General features: G+C 40.6%; 2 long non-coding RNA genes across 2 annotated transcripts in view; both read left to right on the top strand.

Annotated features, from left to right (window-relative positions):
* LOC144584457 (uncharacterized) overlaps positions 1-18376 on the top strand; it is an 855455-nt gene that overhangs the window by 587883 nt on the left and 249196 nt on the right. The window lies entirely within an intron of this gene.
* On the top strand, positions 7317-17021 carry LOC144584460 (uncharacterized). Its single transcript, XR_013538723.1, has 2 exons — positions 7317-13635; positions 14847-17021. It is a non-coding gene; the product is annotated as an uncharacterized LOC144584460 (long non-coding RNA).

The raw sequence follows: 18376 nt of genomic DNA, 5'->3' as shown, positions 1-18376 counted from the left end.
TTGTGGCCTCCCATCCCTCCTAGAGTCATTCTCCTGGCTTGCTGGAAACCAGTCCAGCCAAAAATGGCAAAATGTCCCTGCTGAAAGCTTCCAGCAGTGCTCATTTGCTCCAGAGTAAGGCCATCATGCCCTGCCTCAGTGCAGAGTATCCTACATTTTTTCCCACTCCAAACTAGGAGTGAATGCCAGTCCTCAGTTGCCAAGAACTTCCTCATCCTTGATTTAAGGGATGCCAGCACCCCCCTGACACCTAATGTCTAAGGTGCCTTTGGCGTAATAAGTTCACATCATTTTATGAGGAAGAGCCCACAGTTGTTTTGGGGATTAGGCAATTCATAGCCAAGTAACTGTAGTTATTCCTTTCCTCCAAATGAACTGGGGGAAGATTTAATGTCTGTTTCCATATTTGGGACTTAAATACTTCAACCATCGCAGTGGAAAATGCAGTGCAGATGAGTATCTTGACATCAATTAATCAGAACATTTTGTTATCTAGTTCTTGCAGGCTAGCAGAAGCAAACAACAACTTTCCCTTTAAAGATGCCTGATAGATGCAAACATAAAGAAATATCAAGCTGGAGATTAGGCCTGATTCATAACACTTTTGTGCTATAATTAGTGATTTTGCCATTCTAGGAAGAGTTCAGGCTTGATTGGATCTTGGACCCACTTGTTTGTCTTTCTGGCGGCCCAGGGTATCTGCAAAATTCTCCTCCAGCAGCACATTTCAAATGAATCATTCCCTACCCCCGGTTAGCTTTGTTCACTGCCCAGCTTTCACGGACTCCCCTAATAAACATCAAAATGGCAGTGAAGTTTGTTTGTTTTATTTCCCCCCCCCTCATTAGTGCAATGCACTCTTCCGGGCAGTTTATCACATAATAAACAAACATATTAAATAGATGAAGTTGACCTTCACCTTAGTCTCCAGTTATACATCGTTGCACTTGAAGATTTTTTTTTCCAAGGACATTTTTAAAAAGTAAATCTTTACATATTTCATTCTGGCAGGTGAAAATGAGAAAAAGTTTCTTTCTGCTAGGTGAAATCATAACTATTTTGTGAATTTTTCACTTTTTAGAATTTTGTTGTTGTTGAACAAGCCATAGGAATGTTCCCCCCCCCCTAAAAAAAATAAGAGTGTTTATTCTATGCAAAGCTCCTTGTATTTGTGCAAAATATATGTTTTTACATATAAAGTACAAGGTTTTGTGCAAAATAATAGATTTCTCTTTCTTTCTAATGCTGCTGATGCAAAAATATGTTGATCTTTTCAGGGGCAAAAACTTAAAAGCAATTGACCTTTTTTTCAATGGGATGGCTTAAGGTATCAGGATATACTTTCTCATGCTTGATTAAATTTTTTTGGCAAAAGCAAAGAGTGCTGCTTATTTACTGTCCCATAGTGCTTAAAGCACTCTATGGGCATAGAATTTATTTGTGCAGGCTACACATCCCCACCCCCACAGAAAGCTGGGTACTCAATTTACTGATCTCAGAAAGATGGAGGGCTGAGTGAACCCTAAACCAGCTACGTGAGCCTGGGATCAGAGCAGAGTCTTTGACTACAGTTACTGTAGTTTAACCACTGCCTCACAAGGCAGGTTTATCTCATACTTTCACACCAATAAGAGAACGAATAATTCAGTTATCTTTTGAACTTGACAGTTTTCAAAGTTTGTAATAGAATTCTCCCATTTTAACAAAACGAAAGAAAACAGGAGCACAAAAGACAGAAGAATACGAATACTTGTGCAAATAGCAATAAAATACATTGACCAGAATCCTATTGTGGATTTATACCAGGATAAGTGTAAACCACAGTGACAAAACGGCCATTAAATTAACAAACTGCTGCTCCTTTTCTAGTCACATGCCAGTCATGTTATGTAGTGATAATTCACTTTTGCAATTCACACATTTACACTTACCCTGGCATAAATCCTCAACAGGATTCTGGTTATTACATTAGTAATGTAATGGACATTTCATTTTGTTTTCATTTTAGAGTTATAATTTGGTGTAAGCCAACTAGAGTAGTGGTTTGCCACTAGATGGGTGGAATAGAAATTTAACATATTAATCAATCAAACAAACAAACAAACAAACAAACAAACAAACAAACAAACAAACAAACAAACCTACATGCTTGTGAACATTCGTATGCTAGGGAAAATTCCCTTAAAAATATTAAAAGAAAGGTGTTGAAAATGAATACCAATTTTTCTGCAAATACCATGTATTGTAGCAAACCAGTTAAGACCAGAACATAACTCAAAATGTGGGACAAAATGAAATCAAGATTGGGGGGAAAATGGGCAAGTCAGAGAAACCAAAATTGACATATCTGTCCATTCCTAGTTCCATGGCAGAGGAAAGGTGTCATACTCATGTACTAAATAAAATGGATAAACCTCAGTGGTTCCCAAGCTTTTTCAACTTATGGTTCCCTTGGCTTACTGGCCACTGGGTGGGTTGGGGGAGAAAGGAGAAAGACTGGGGTAGCAATTAAAGAAGGTCTATGAAGGATGAGAGCATTCTGTGCCCACCCCGGTTGGGTTTAGTGGTGCCCTGGGGTACCCCAGCACACAATTTGGGAGCCACTGGGAGAAAGTATTGGGATTTGATCCAGCAGCAAATTTCAGGAACTACTAACAACCACTTGGATCGGGAGGGTCAGATGGCAAATTCCCACCTCAGACAACACCACTGTGGGAACCAGCATGGTGGCATAGGGATTATTTTTTACCAAGCACTTCACCTCTGCCACATGTAGTTGAAAGCTGGCTATGTTATGCCATCAGTGTATAGTCCCAGCCTTATGGATGTGCCAAAGAAATTACTGTACATTTGGATGCATTTGGATGTACAAAACAGGCCTCATATCTATGGCTGTTGCTTTCATAGACAATTCGATGCAAGGGATGGGGCTTGAGCTAACCAGTCAAGTAGAGCAGTCCCAACTTAAATCAGACACAGACTTTGGAACATTATAATTATTGTTATTTTAAAAGAACTTGTGAGGCTATTCATTTCTTTGAGGCAAAATGGATGGCATTAATCTTATCATTGAAATTTGTCCAATAAAGCATTGTGTGCTATTGATACATTGTTTTCAACATCTTCAGAAAGTACAAGGAAATAACTAACCACAGTCCTGGACAATCCTAATAATGCATCTTCAAAAGCATTAATAAAATTCAAAAGACTAAACAAATCAATACTGCCCTTGTGACTTAGAATTGATTGGAGAATGGCATAAAGCTGGAAACATTCTTCCCAATATGCCTTTAAAAGTGCATTAAAATTCCATTCTAAAGTAACCTTTGAAAGCAATCAGAAAATGTGAACATAAAACATTAACAGTTCATTACAGTGCCTTTGAAATGTAACTTGGTTCTACACTTCTCACTCAAAATAACTTTACTGTTGTTACATGCCATCAAGTCACCTCAGAGTTAGGGTGACCCTATGAATCTCCAAAATGTCCTGTCCTCAGCTGTTCTGCTCCCCTCTTGTAAACTCAAAGCACCTAGTTATAGACAATTACTTTCCTTGTAACTAATTACCACCAGGTCCTCATGAGATACTGTATGTATCATTTGATCAGTGTCTAATTTGAATTAGATCTTGGCTTACATCAAGACATCTAAGTTCTGCTCTGACTGTCCAGATGTTTTCGCATTGCAACTAACACGATTGTTTACTACTAGCTATATGGACTAGAGATTATGATGACTTAGGCCACAAAATCTCCTGTAAAGTCACAGTTGCCAACCTGTGCTCCAACACAGCCGTGTCCTGTCGGCTAGGAACTCTTCCCTAGCCAGTCTCCACACTTCCTTATGTTGAAGACTCTGTCAAGATCACCCTGTATTAGAGAAGCCCACACCAAGCACTCTGCCCCACTACTGACTTTTCTGGTGCTGGTGGCTGAGGAAAACATTCTTGCCTGCTATCCTCACAACACCTTGGTCCACTCTGTCAAGTAGTGCTTCCAGAGACTGACCAAATATCCACAAAGTTAACAACAACAACAACAACAACAACAACAACAACAACAACAACAACAACAACAACAACAACAACAACAACAACAACAACAACAACAACAACAACAACGGGAAGAGAATGCCTTGTCAGAAAAGGGGGAAGATTTTAAACAGGCTATTTTACAAGTTCAAAAGGAAGTTTTTGTGGAAAAGGAATTGCAGTCTGGAGACCAGTAATCGAGAATTCCCCTCTGTCTTTTCCTCAAGAATGGAAAACTCATTTTGATTGACGTGCTGCTGTCAGTTTCAGAGGGCAATCCCACATGATCTTCAACATTGTGATGGAACACAGGAGTGGAGAGAATAGCAGCTTAGAAGTGTTGGGCTCAGGCCATAAGAATGAGATGGGCTGAACTAAGTCCAGAAAGCAATATGGAGCCAGTGCACTTCTTGAAGCACAAGCGTGAAGTATTGGAGTATTGGAGCCTCAGCTTCAGGATCTGCCCTTCCAATGAGCACTCAGGGTTGATTTCCTTCAGAACGGATAGGTTTGTTCTCCTTGCAGTCCAGGGGACTCTCAAGAGCCTCTTTTCAGGGGTCGCTAGGTATAGAATACTCAGAAGTAGTTTGCCATTCCCTTCTTCTGGGGGCATCCTGGGACTGTGCAGCTTGCCCATGGCTACACAGGGGGCATGGAGTGGGTGGGAATCGACCTGCCGACTTGCCATCAATGCCCTTCTGTTCTTAGTACAAGACAAACATGTCTGTCTTGGTGCAAAAGATGAGAAGGGAAGAATCAGACACAGCAAAATGACAACTTTCAGGAAAGTATTGGAAGATCATGTTGGTGCAATGTAGCTTTTGGATGCTGCTCTAAATTTCCCTGGTTCTGCGAGGACGTTTAAAGAGACCCTGCAGAATGAAATGGTCCAACTGGAATTTATCAGCAAGTTTTGTAATATTAACTCAGATCTCAAAGGGGACCAAGGACTTCTCTTCCACTGCTGGTATTAAAATTATCATAGCACCCAGTTTCAATGCCGTGGCTTCTTTGTTTCTTTGACTCTTAACTGCACTCCCTTTTCATCCTTGTTTCTCATTGATTTGCAAGACTTTGGATTTTCTTCCTACCCTGAAACTTGTGTCTACAAGTTTATGTATATGTCTGACTTAATCTATGCAAAATTTCCCTGTAGACTAAAGTACATTTATGCATATTTCAATTATCTGCATTTTAGTAGATCACATTTTAGAACATATGCCTTGTTCTGTGTGCATATTTATTTTTAAGTACTGCAGAAGTGTGAATTCTCAAGGCAAGGTGCATTTTGTCTTATGGTGAGTAAGAAGGTTCAACTAAACACCTGTTGTAACTACTGGGAAATTTTGCTTGGGGACTCACTGTGATAGAATCATAAAATCATGGGGAAATGGAGCTGAAAGGGTCCTGTAAGGGCATCGAATCCAACCCCCTGTTCAACACAGGAATCCAAATCAAAGCAGATCTGACAGATGGTTGTCCAATTTTCTCTTGAATACCTCCAGCTTTGGAGCGCTCACCACCTCCTGAGGTAATTGGCTCCATGGTTGTGCTGTTCTAAAAGGATTTTTCCCCTCTGATATTCAACTGAAATCTGGCTTCCTTGAGCCCATTATTACATGTCCTGCACTCCAGGATGTTTGAGAGCAGATTATGGGGGATGTCACACGAGTTTTAGTTCATAGAAGTAAATGTTCCCAGTGCTGCTGTGGTCGATGTACATTGGCTTGCATATATTGGAGTGCTCATACAAAATTCAGCTCTTCTCTTCCAGAGGTCTTGGGCCCCATCATTATTCCCTCCCCCCCCTCCTGCTCCTTCTTTCCTTCCTTTCTCTATTTCTTTCTCTCTCTACCATCATAAACACATTTTCCATTCATTTTTTAAATGTTCACGCTGCCCGGCAGAATTCAGAAAAAGGCAAATATTGCCATATGTCTGCACTGAAGCACATCCGTAGGTTCAGAAAGTCCAGATGTGGCAAGTTCACATTGATTGATTGATTGATTGATTGATTGATTGATTGATTGATTCATTCATTCATTCATTCATTCATTCATGTATGCATGCATGCCTCCCCATTAGAGCATGGCAATAAAATGACAGCATAGGAACTGAAAGAAACTACCAGTTCCAAGAAAAAGCCCTCTTAAAAACCTAACAGCCCCACAAAAGGTTCAAATGGGAAGTGAGGAGACTTTTCTCCTGCTGCTCCCTCAGTTATCCCCGATGGCTGGGGATAATGAGAACTGGAGTCCAACAGCATCTGGAGGGCCATTTGGTCACCCACACTTTCACCCCGAGTCTTGTTCTGTGCTCAGTGTGCTAATCGCTTCCTGTCTCCTGCTTAGCGGAGAGCATTCCAGGAGAGATCGGCAGCTAGATGGATAGACTGGCAGAATAGACTGCACACTTGAATCGAGGGGTGGTATCAGAAGACATCCCCAGTAGTTACCTCTCCTGAAATTTCCTAGGGAGACAATATGGCTTTCCTCGCCATGTAGCAGTCCCCAGCAATCAAAAGGTCTTTAAACAGCCTCTGCATTGAATGTTCCCACAAAGTCACATAGGTTCCTCTCACTGATGTGTGCTATTTCTGAACTGAAGCATAAGGTTTATTGTCCCTGCTGTTCTATCCTGCAAGCAGGAGTAGGAGAAAAAAGGTTGACTACTGTGTTCAGCTAGCATCAAATTATGTGTTGGGGGGCATTGAGAAACAGGGAGAGAGAGAGAGAGAGAGAGAGCGCCAAGCTGGATACTGAAATCTGGGTTGTTCATCCTGATTCTGACAAATTTCCCACATATTTAAAAAATAAATAAATTCAAGGCAACCCCTGTGTGTGTGTGTGTGTGTGTGTGTGTGTGTGTGTGTGTGTGTGTGTGTGTGTGTGTGTGTGTGTGTGTGTGTGTGTGTGTGTGTGTGCGTGCACAACACACACAAACACACACACACATAAACTTAAAACTGAAGAAGGAGGGAGGTAAACCTATATCAATATCGGCGTTCATGCAAAAATACAAAAGCATCATCTGGCTGTGATGCAGAGACTGAAATCAAACAAGGACTAGATAAGCAAAAAAAAAACCCCACAGACAGGCAAAAGGTAATTGCCAATAATATTTCTAACACATACATACCAAAACAGTTGTCTGCTTTATAGGTAGACAAGTAGCTGCTTCAGAACTTTTGCTCACAAACTGTACGAAGGGAGTTTAGGTAAGCAGGAATGTATCTTTTTCTTCCTTTCCCAGCAGAGTATCTAAGCTGATGCATCGCTTTTGTTCTTTTATTTAAAAAAAAAAAAACATCTTATTTTCCTAGAGCAAAATAATGCAGAAAGGTTATTTTTAGAGTTTCATCTTTCCAGCTAACTCAGATTTATTTATGCCTCTCTCTCGTTTTTATTTGTAAAAACGGCTACTTCGTTTTGAACAGGTGATAACAGCAGCCTCCAAATTAATAACCACGACGGGCTGGCAAATGAAGTTTTTAAATAACTAGGCCCACTCTGGAATACCCTGGAGTGACCCTTGTGGACAGCAAAACACAAAGCTTTGCTTCCCCCCCCCCGCCACCTTTTTGGTTCAGATGGCATACCTTGACAACAAAAGCTATCAGCACATACACACCCGAATGCACAAACCTGAAGAGTGTGCACACAAATTTGCCATTCTGAGCACCGTCACAAGAACGCCATCTTTCAAACCCACCAAATTGCTCCCAACCTATTTATAACTATAAAAGACATAAGCGCAGTTCTCTCATCATTCATTTCTTTTCATTAACTATCTCAAGATTCTGTGCGAGAAATGTTTGATTAGGAGTATTAACCAGAAGCCTACTGATTAGGTAGCACAAATTGCAGTGGTGAATTGGTGCTATATCCCTCACCAAGTGCCAGTGCCGTGAGTGGGTGAACAACAAGGGATGAAAAACAACAGCTCATTTATCATTGACAATTTTCTACTGCAATTTGCACCACTTCACACCTGTGGGCATAACTAACCAATAGGGTTGGCCAACAGAAAGAAGGCATTTAGCAGGGTAACCCAGAATCTTCTTTCGTTTTCTGTCTCTCATACGTATCCCTCTGTATGGGTCCATGTCAAGTCAGGATCAGAGCAATGTCATTTAAGTTCATTTGGCTTCAGAATTGACCAAAATACAGAAAATTGAAATGTAGCAGAAAGCGAAACTGACAGATTTCTCCCATCTCAGTATCAAGTCCTGTCTTTCTTGAGGTGGGGGGGGAGCTGACAGATTAGTCCTCTTTAACTCCTAGGAAGTAAAAAGTTTTCATTCACTTCTAGGAAGTGGATCCGAATTCACTGACATTCACGGAAGTGAAACGTGCAAGAAAACAGAACTGACAGATTTTTCCCCACCCTTCTTATTCAGTTCTATCATTTCTTTCTGAGAGATAGGAGGATCTGTACATTTTACTTTCTCTGCCATTGTTTTTTAAAAAAAAAAACTTGAAGTTCTTTCTATTCTGTTTACAAAGAAATTTGCAATTTTTTGCAAATCCTGAAAATAAATGAACTGGAAGATAATTCTCCTTTACTTGTTCCTATAAAATTGATTAGGTCCAACTATTCCCAGGTGGAGAGGAACAGCTTTTAAACTGCTGCCCGTATACATTGATTGTATAAGTACCACCTCGACTGTTCAAACAATGTGTGTACATGCACATGCGCATGGATTTTGCTTCTCAAAGGGAAAGGACACTAGTTCTGTGTAGAGGCTGCACAACGTGCTGCAGTCTCCTCTAGAAGAAAACCTCTCCTGAGATATGAAAATATCTTGTCAAGGCATCTTATTGAACACTGCAATGAATATACAAAAACATTCACATCCTTTATGAAAAATTGTTTCTTCACTGTGGTCAAATGGTGCTGCATATGTACCACAGCAAAGGGTGTTACTCACAGCGCTGAAGTGCTGCTAATTAATGAGTCACAGCTTGGATTCATGCTTGTGTGTCAGTCAGGTGGCTTGGCATATTACCAGGAATCCATGTGGGGAGTGATCAGTTAGCATCAATTTGCTAGACGTTACACCATTTTCTTTCCACCAGTGTAATTATGCAGCAGTATTTTGGCCTCCATAAAAAAGAAGACCTGACAATTACTGAAAGATGCTGTGCTCTTGCATGAGACCAAAAGGAAGAAGGCTTTTTAAAATCAGTGGCAGGACTGGTAAAACAAGCAAATGTATGAAGTTTGTCTCGTTTTTTTAAATGAACTCATGTGCAAAATATAAGGCTTTTTGCACAAAATGCAAGGTTTTTGTGTGTAAAGCAGACATTTTCTGCACAAAACAGAAGAGTCCTTTTGTGCAAGGCACAAGAGGGTGTATTTTTTTGTACAAAATGAAGAATTTTGCACCAAAAAAAAATTACTTCCGACACAGCCCCCAAGTCCAAAAAAAAAAAAAAAAAAAGGAAAAAAGCCCACCCCTCCCTCATAATGTCATTTACAGGGGAGAAAACTCATTTAAAATATCTCATTTGTACAAAATCAAATAAGTAAAGATTTACATCCCTAGTGGGATAAATCAAACTGACGAGAATGCACCATTTAACAACTGTTATTAAATCCTTGTTCCAGAGATCACCGTGCTATCGTGTGTGGATGTGAAAAGCACTCAGGAACATTTTAAATTCTCAGCAATTGTCCAGCTTCCACCATGCTGAGGCTTCTCACTGAGATTTTCCCTCATCCCTAAGATTCCTTGGTCTCATATCCCCCCCACCCACCTATTTTTGACTGTACCTTTTCACAAGACACTGCCAAATCCTATGTAGTTCCATGCCTTTTCTGGGAAATATCATGTAGGAAATACACCATTTTGTGAGGGAATTCTGATAATTCTACACAGATTGGTGTTTCTTCTCTGGATGAAGAAACTGTGTGAAATTGCTCAATAGCAATGACATTGAAACACATCAAAACTCTGTGAGGAGAGAAAAGGAACCCCCCCCCCCCAGCCGCAGTTTCTTACTGAGACCAAGAGGCTGTGAGATTCTTATTCCTGTCACACTGGGAGTGCTGTAGTTTCCTGCTTTCTTCTCCCTAGCCAACCTTATACAGATTCCAGCACCATCCCCATTGGGTTGCTGACATATCAGTTTGCAACAGCCATTAATTTAGCCTATCATTATGAAGCTGAGTTTCACCATATGGCTGCTGGGGGTCTTTTGGCAAGTGTTAACATCTCCCGTGATAAATTCGTTCTTTATCAAAATGCAGGCAATGAGGCATAATGGGCTGTTTCGTGTCCGTGGCCCTTTTCTGGGTGGGGAGAGAGATGGAGAATGTTTCTTTAGCACTTTGAAGCTGCTGCACGTTGACAAAACGTAGCAGGAAAGAGCAATAATTGAACAATTAGCCGGCACCGTAATAAAAGAGTGCATAATTAAAATGAAGAGTGCATAATTAAAATAACGGAGGCACAAAAAAAAGAAGTGCAACGGTGGGCAGAGGGAGAAAAAGGCACGAATAAATATGTGGGGAACGGTTCTCCAAACAAGAACAGAATGCTGGGCTTTTCAGAAGGAATGATCAAAAGTGACAAGGGTGGTAAAACTGAAAAGCGTAATAACAATAAAGCAGGGAGGCAATAATGAATTGCCGAAAAGAAACCGTGAGGAGGCGAATTTTCACAGCACATTTTACAAGGATGGGCTCCTACCACCCAGCTTTGATGGACATGTTAGGAGTCTATCGAGTGAAAAAGAATGACAAATGAATCAATAAAAGGATAGCTAGACTCAGCCTTCGGAGCGCTAAGATTGGCTCAGGCCAAAACTTGATGTGAGATTTTAGTCGGAAAAGAAGGGCTTGCTATTATCAGCTCCATCTCGCCACAGACTGTGACAGCTCTCCCTCCTGCACTCACAGGTAGGTGTGGCTTTTCCTGGAATCAACAAGGACGTGTGCTTCGTTTAGGGCCTGGGGATTTCTGCAGGTGCCCCAACGTGCCGGGTTTCTGCCTTCACAACCAGGACAGAGCTGAAAGCTTTGACAGCTGAGAGGTCAACGAGGGGGAGAACGTCACTCGCCCAACTGCATCATGGATTCCAGGATCTCCCTCTTGGCCTTCCAACCTCTCCTGGAACTAAGGAGGACCGTGTTTGGTCTCAGTAGGCAGGGCAACCACTAACTCATGCTGCTGAAGAACTTCAGCAGAAACGTTGTGTCACGTTCAGGTGAGCAGCACCTCTGAAAGACACACACCACCACCCCCAGAGGGTCTTGCTGCTCTGGACCGCTAGTGCTTCACACAGTATTTTCAAAGGGTTTTTGGTGTGAGAAGCATTGGAAAGAGCAAAGAACAGAATGGCTGTTTTACATTTTATTTTATTTTGACTTTCAGATATTTCTGCTAAGAAAATCTGGTCTTTTTAGGGACAGAAATGCTTGATAATGTTCTGGGGTCCAGATTTAGTACAATGAAAGTTTGTACTAAATGTATTTTTCCCCCTATAGTATCACTCGGTGGGGCTTCTATTGTGTCCTCAGGTTGTTTTTTCCCTATTTCTCTTCTTTTTCCTGCTCCGTTTCTTTTTCCTCGTTTCTTCCTCCCTCGTCATCCTTTCCCTCTTCCTCTTTGTACCCCATTAGCTGTAGACATGGGCTGTAGAATAACATGGGCTGTTATTCTTAAAAAAGAGACAGACATGTCTCTTTTTTAGAATAACAGCCAACTCTTAGAGACATTTCCATTGATTGGTGCTGGATACAGATTAAAGAGACCATTTAAAGTTTCAAACCACAGAATTGTGGATAATGGATTTTCTTCAATCATATCTTGATGGTCTAAATTCTCAGCGGGGACTCTATGACTCCCAGGGAGCCCCGGTACATTTGAAGGGGGCCACATACTGGAAACAATTCTTCACAGACCACCTTTTACAGTTTGTCATGCAACCTATACAATGTTGATTCAGCTTAAAGTTCTTTTATGTTGTGTTTATGGCCATAGCCAAAAAAGGTTGAGAATGACTGGCCTAAAGTACAAAAACAATATATAAGATTTATCTATTTTCAATTGTGCACATTTAGCAATAGGCATGGGTTTGAAAAATAACCGCCCCCAAACAAAAAATCAAAACATGTGTACAATTCTAAAGTATAGATGGGCATTGGGCACATGCACCCATGCTAATCTCTACTTTAGAATTGTACATATGTTTTGGTGTTTTGCTTTTTGGCCATTTTTCAAATCCATTTGTTGTTGTTGTTTGGTCATTAAGTCATGTCCGACTCTTTGTGACCCCATGGACCAGAGCACACTAGGCCCTCCTGTCTTCCACTGCCTCTTGGAGTTGGGTCAAATTCATGTTGGTCGCTTCGATGACCCTGTCCAACCATCTCATCCTCTGACGTCCCCTTCTCCTCTTGCCTTCACACTTTCCCAACATCAGGGTCTTTTCCAGGGAGTCTTCTCTTCTCATGAGATGGCCAAAGTATTGGAGCCTCAGCTTCAGGATCTGTCCTTCCAGCAAGCACTCAGCGTTGATTTCCTTTCAAATCCATGCCTAATGCCAAATGCATTTTCTTTCATGGAACGGAAGCACAGAAATGTTTGATTTTCCAATGACAACTTGTGTTCAGTACCACATTCAGATCTCCATGTGCACGTTAGCTAAATTAATTTTTTAAAAAAGATGAAGCAAAAACATAACTAAAGAACAAATTTAAACTTCATAATATTCATTGGTGCCAATTTTGTACTGAAACTGACTTGCATGTGATTAGCTTTTAAAAACACCCACAGTTTAAAAAGAGCCCTATATTTTGTGTAGCACTGACAGGCATATTTGTACAACAAGCTAATGTCCTGTTTATTTTCCAAGGCAATCCATCATCTAAAGTGCAAGGTTGTGTGTTGAAAGACCAAGACTTATGGGCAAGCCTTTGCCCCTAAATCAGAGCCATAAAAAAAGGGAGCATTGCGCTGTTGCAGGTGCCATATGCAGATGAAAGATGTTACCTTCTCAGGAATGCTTTACAGAACAGAAGAGTAGCAAGGAAGAACTCTAGTGATTTAAAAAAAAATAAACATAGAAAAACTGCACTCAGGAAGCCACAGACGAGCTTGGGGAAGTTATTTCTTCAAATTACTCATTATAGCATTAAAGTAACGAGACCTTGCTTATTGCACTGTTTAAAAGCTCAACGTTTTGTGCCTTGTGTTGCTCACCTTTCCACATTGCTTTCCCACCCCCCACGGTGTCTTTGGAGTGACAAGATTGAAAAGAAGATGGCATCAAACCTGAAAAATCCCACTCAAAATCATACTTAAAATGCCTGAAGTGAAACTACTCAGCTAGAAAACTAGTATAGCCAGGCATATCTAAATTTCACGACTGCTATAAAACAGTATTGCCTAGACACTGGGCCTTTCATGTTTTCTTCTGCATCATCTCCCAGATGCATATGTGTCAGACTGCGAATGGGTGCATTGTCTTCATGTGCCTTTAAATCCTGTCTTTGGAAACATCCTTTAATTTGTTTGGGACTACAACTCCCATCTCTCCCAGATGGCATAGGCAGTTGAGACGGCAGGGGGCTGCAGCTCCAAGAGCATCGAGTTGGGTAAGGCTGCTTTAGATGCCTGTCATTTATGTACCTACTGTGTTCGCTGGTTAGTTAGTTGGCTTTTCAGCTAATTAAATGTTTTCAGTTCATTACTCAGCTGCCTTTGAATAAATTAATCAGTTACACTGAAATACATTTGACTTTACAAGGTTTTTTTGTTTTTCTTTGCTTTTTGAGGAAAGCACACAAGAACTTGCAACATACAGAAACAGCTATACATGTAATAATTTAGAGATCGGGGGGCATGCATCTGAATTGGGGCTTCCCCAGCCTTCATAGGCATGGGGTTTTGTTGCAAAACAGACTATATTTTGATTATATTATATGGTCTATAGGGTAGTCATCCAAACCATCCATTCTCTATAAATAACTGGATCCTTTCTATAACCTGAAAGCCAAATGTGACAATTTTAATACAAAATAATCAAATAACTCTAGTTGGAATTATATAGGCAAGTAACAGACACAAAAGTCTTTAATGTAATTATATGTTTAAGTAGAGATAATATTTGATAATGTATAGATGACATATTCCCTGTTATCCCAAGCTATTTCCCCTTACTCTTGAAATAAATTTTTAAACCCCCCCCCAAAAAAAAACAACAACAACAGCCATTCTCAACAGGGGCCATATGAGTCCCTGGCACATTTGAAGGGAGATACAGACTGGAAAATGTGCTAAGTTTCCAAAAGATATTTGTTGAGAATGGGCTGGTCTAAACCTTTATTTCATGGATTCACCCATTTAAGTTAGTGGCCTTAATCAGTCATCAAATCAGTGGTGTGCTGATAAATCTTGTCAGGTGCTCATCATGATAGTCCCCAAGTAGAGTCATTATGTTGGCCATTATGTTAAGCCACACCAACCCATAATCTATGGTAGTGTTTAATTCTACCACAAGCGCTCTTTTGGAAAGCTTTTGGATCTTAATGGTCCAGTCAAAAGCAAGTCGCCATTACTGTAACACAGCAGTGATAAGTCACAGCAAAGCACTCTAGGTGTGGGGAGAATCTCCACCTCTGCTCTAGCTACTAGGTCTGTTGCTAAAGATTGTAGGTAGTGCTATTGTCCTTTTAACCACCTCTTTTCACCATGCATGTGATTTGGGTCACGGTGTATGCAGAGCTTCCTCACTTCTTCATTTCGCCTTTAAGTCTATTTCTTATTCTCCTGCTCTCCTTTATCCATCCCCAACCCAATACCCCAGGTCCATCTGGAACTGCCTTGCATTGTGGGTAAGCACAGCTCTCCACCGGAAAGGAACTTCACCAAGGTTGTTTACAAGTTTGCAAGAGCAAAGGGAATGCCTCATACCCACCACATCAAAGCTCTACAGATGAAAAAAAAAATTAAGCAACTTGAAAATGATTCTGTAGCGACAGAGGAAAAGAGACTCTGCAAACAGATAATGGACTGGATTTCAGCTCATCAGTAATTGCGTATTTATTATTCGGCTGTTGCAAAGAAGCATCACTTTGTGTTGATTAAAGGCTTGCCATCTCTCCGGTAAATATTTTAAACAAAAACAGGTTTTGATCTCTGTTGCTGCTGGGTTGAGGGAAGAAGATTCCGTTAGTGTTACTATAATTAAGTGAGCCTTCATTTTCCCCCCATTATGCAGCATTCTCAAATATGCTGTGTGCATTTTTACAAATATCTACTGCCCTCTGGCAGGTGGTAGGAAAGTGGATAACAGATCCATTTCTGGAGGCAGCTAAATAACCTTACATGGAAGTTTCTCGTTTCTTATAAGCTGCGAATTCCTTACTGAGGAGTGGGAGGAGTATTGGGGGGTGGTCTGAAAAATGCTAAAGCAAAGGAAACGAAACGAAGCAAGACAGCAGTGTTTCTGAAATGCAAAAGAGGACTTCTGCTTGGCTGAAATGTTGCAAAAGAAAAAGAAAAACTCTGCTTACCTCATCAACAAAAAAGTGTGCAGATTCAGTCTCATTGAGAGCAACAGCTTGTCTTTTCTGTAGCACCGGCAGCTGGGATGGATACATCAAAGGAAGGCCGCCCGATTTTGCAGTGAATGGTTCTGCACCAAATAATGGATATAGAATGTCAACTTAAATTCATAAAATCTCGTACACATCTACAGAGAATTAAAACCCATTGTGCACAGTGGAACATATACCCAGACACATGAGTGAAAGATTCCAACCTTCTTTAATTAGGCACACGAAGAATAATTACTAAATTCCTCGTCTTGTCAATTTAGCTGTCCAATGTCTCTCTCTTCTTTTTTTCTTTCTTCTGCTTCTTTTTTTCTCTTTGGATTTTGCCCCAGTTTAGCTGTGTTAACAAAATAATGCAATGATCCATTTGAAAGCTCTAAATTTCTCACCTCCGGCCGAAAGTGAGAATAGGGGCATTTCTACCCCTTAGACATGCCAGTTAAGGTCCAAATAATTTATGTAAAACATATCTGTGAAAAAATTATGGTCATTTTCCCTTGAGAAGCAAAGCAGATGCACAGCACAGCAAACCTAGGACTGGACTGGTTGCTCAGAAAGATACAAGCAACCCATCCAATGACCCAGATTATATGAGCCTGGGAGGGGTTACAGTTATGGTGTGGGACTGTAACTCAGAAGACCTGAGTTCAAATCCCAGCTTGGCCATGAAACTTATTACTTGACCTTGGGCCAATCACATTGTCTACCATGTAGAATTGCTCTGAGAATGAAGTGGGAGGAGAAGAGCCGTATATGCTGCTCAAAGATCAGTGAAGGAAAGATGAAACATAAAGATAGCCGACACACAATAAATTGTCATTGTTTGATGCATGTTATGTAAACAGAGTGATTTTGTTTGAAAACTGATCCATTCTTCGAAAACATCATTACTACCACAATGAAAACAGTATTCATGCATTCATTGATTCATTCACTTTGTGTATTTATACCTGCATTTTTCCCAATAAAGAAATGCAAGGCAGCTTACAAAATATTTAAAACATCAATGCTGTTAAAAACTCAATTGCAATAAGCATTCAAATGTATTCTCTCAACACAACCACTGAATTAAAAAAAAACATTTTACAATACTTCAGATTACATTAAAAGAAGGTAGAAAGCCACTTCTTTGGAGTTCAGCAGTTGCCAAACTCTTGCCTGAACAAAAGGTTCTTTGTTTGCCAGCATAAGGACAGCAGGAAGGAGTAACACAGCTAGAAAGCACAAGGCTCTTTCTTGTGTTCTCTATGTAGAGTGTCCATAAGTTCATGCTGTCCTTACTGATGGAGGGAAGATTGGTGGTGAATAGTACCCAGGGCTCAAGGTAACCTTGAGTAGCGCACAGCTGACTTCATTCAATGCTTCAACATATTAATGTTTGCTCTGCTTTCTAGGTAACAGTAGCTTAAGAAACGTGGGGAAAGCTGCCATTCCTCACCTTACGGAAGGGTTCAGTCCACTAAGATTCCCATTTGGCCACCTTGATGCTAAAAAAAGAGAGACAGTCATGCTCCTAGATGTCTCTAGAAGACGGTTACACTTTCTTGAGTCCAAATTAGCCCCCTTATTTAAAAAAATTAGAAAAAGAACGGAAGAGACCTCCGGGCATTTCTGTTTTCAAAGAAAAACGGATGAAGTGTGTCACAGCCCATGGAGAGGAAATCCGGTGTGTGTGTGACTCCTGGCCCCTTCCCAGTTGCCAACCCCTATTCCACAGAATCTTAAGAGAATTGTTATCTCTTTAGAGGGAAAAGAAAATGAAGGGTGGAAAGATGGATCGAAACACTGGTGTTTCCTAAGGAGCAACTCATATTAAGGCAGAGAGAGGGAATGGAGAGAGGGAGGGAAGGACTAGAGAGGGGGGGGTCCCATTCTTTGTGCAACAGCTCAAACAAACAACAGAGCACCACAAAGCAAAGGAACATGTTTTTTTTTTTTCTAAAACTGCACATAGCTTGAATATAAAGTCTGACATTTTCCTTCTAATCCACTTTTTGGATACAGAGACAAGACAAATATTTTCAAAAAAGTTTTTTCCACCGTTTTTTTTTTTCCTTTTCTTCTTTTCTTTTTTAAAAAATGCTTCCTCTGTAACAGTCTGGTAATAAGAGAACATAATGCACCAGGCAATTGAGCACAACCCTGATGACATGGAGTGAAAGGTGAGACAGGGATCTTAGTAGGAAGATGTGTTTGACTGAAGAAACTGTCACAAAGAAAGACTGCAAGACCTGGGCATGATTTGCCCTGAGAGAAGAAGACTGAGGGGAGATATGTATGATAGCACTTTTTAAGTACTTGAAAAGGGCAGGATCTGTTCTCAGTCATCCCAGATTGCAGGACTCATAATGATGGGTCCAATTTACAGGAATTATGGTATTTTGGCTGAATATCAGGAAAAACTTCCTAACTGTTAGAAAAGTACAACAATGGAACCAACTGCCTTGGGAGGCAGTAAGTGTTTCAATGCTGGAGGCATTCAAGAAAAAATAATTGACAACCACCTAGCAGATTCCTGCACTGAGTAGGGGATTATACTTGATGACCTTATAATCCCCTTCCAACTCTATTATTCTATGACACTATGATTCTATGACCAAAGCTTTAACTTGCCTCCCTGAAAACACTGAAATTCTTTCAGTATAGTTCCCTAACCAGAAACACATAGGAGGTATAGGCTGAAATCCAGTAGCAAGTGGCAACTAGAGCAGGCCCATTGAATCACTGAAATGTGTGGAAGAGATGACGCACCAAATTCCCACTGATTCAATGGGTCAAT

This window comes from Pogona vitticeps, chromosome 11, assembly GCF_051106095.1.
Source record: "Pogona vitticeps strain Pit_001003342236 chromosome 11, PviZW2.1, whole genome shotgun sequence".
Classification (NCBI taxonomy): Eukaryota; Metazoa; Chordata; class Lepidosauria; order Squamata; family Agamidae; genus Pogona; species Pogona vitticeps.
Note: the sequence above shows the minus strand (reverse complement) of the source record. Positions and strands in the feature narration are given on the sequence as shown.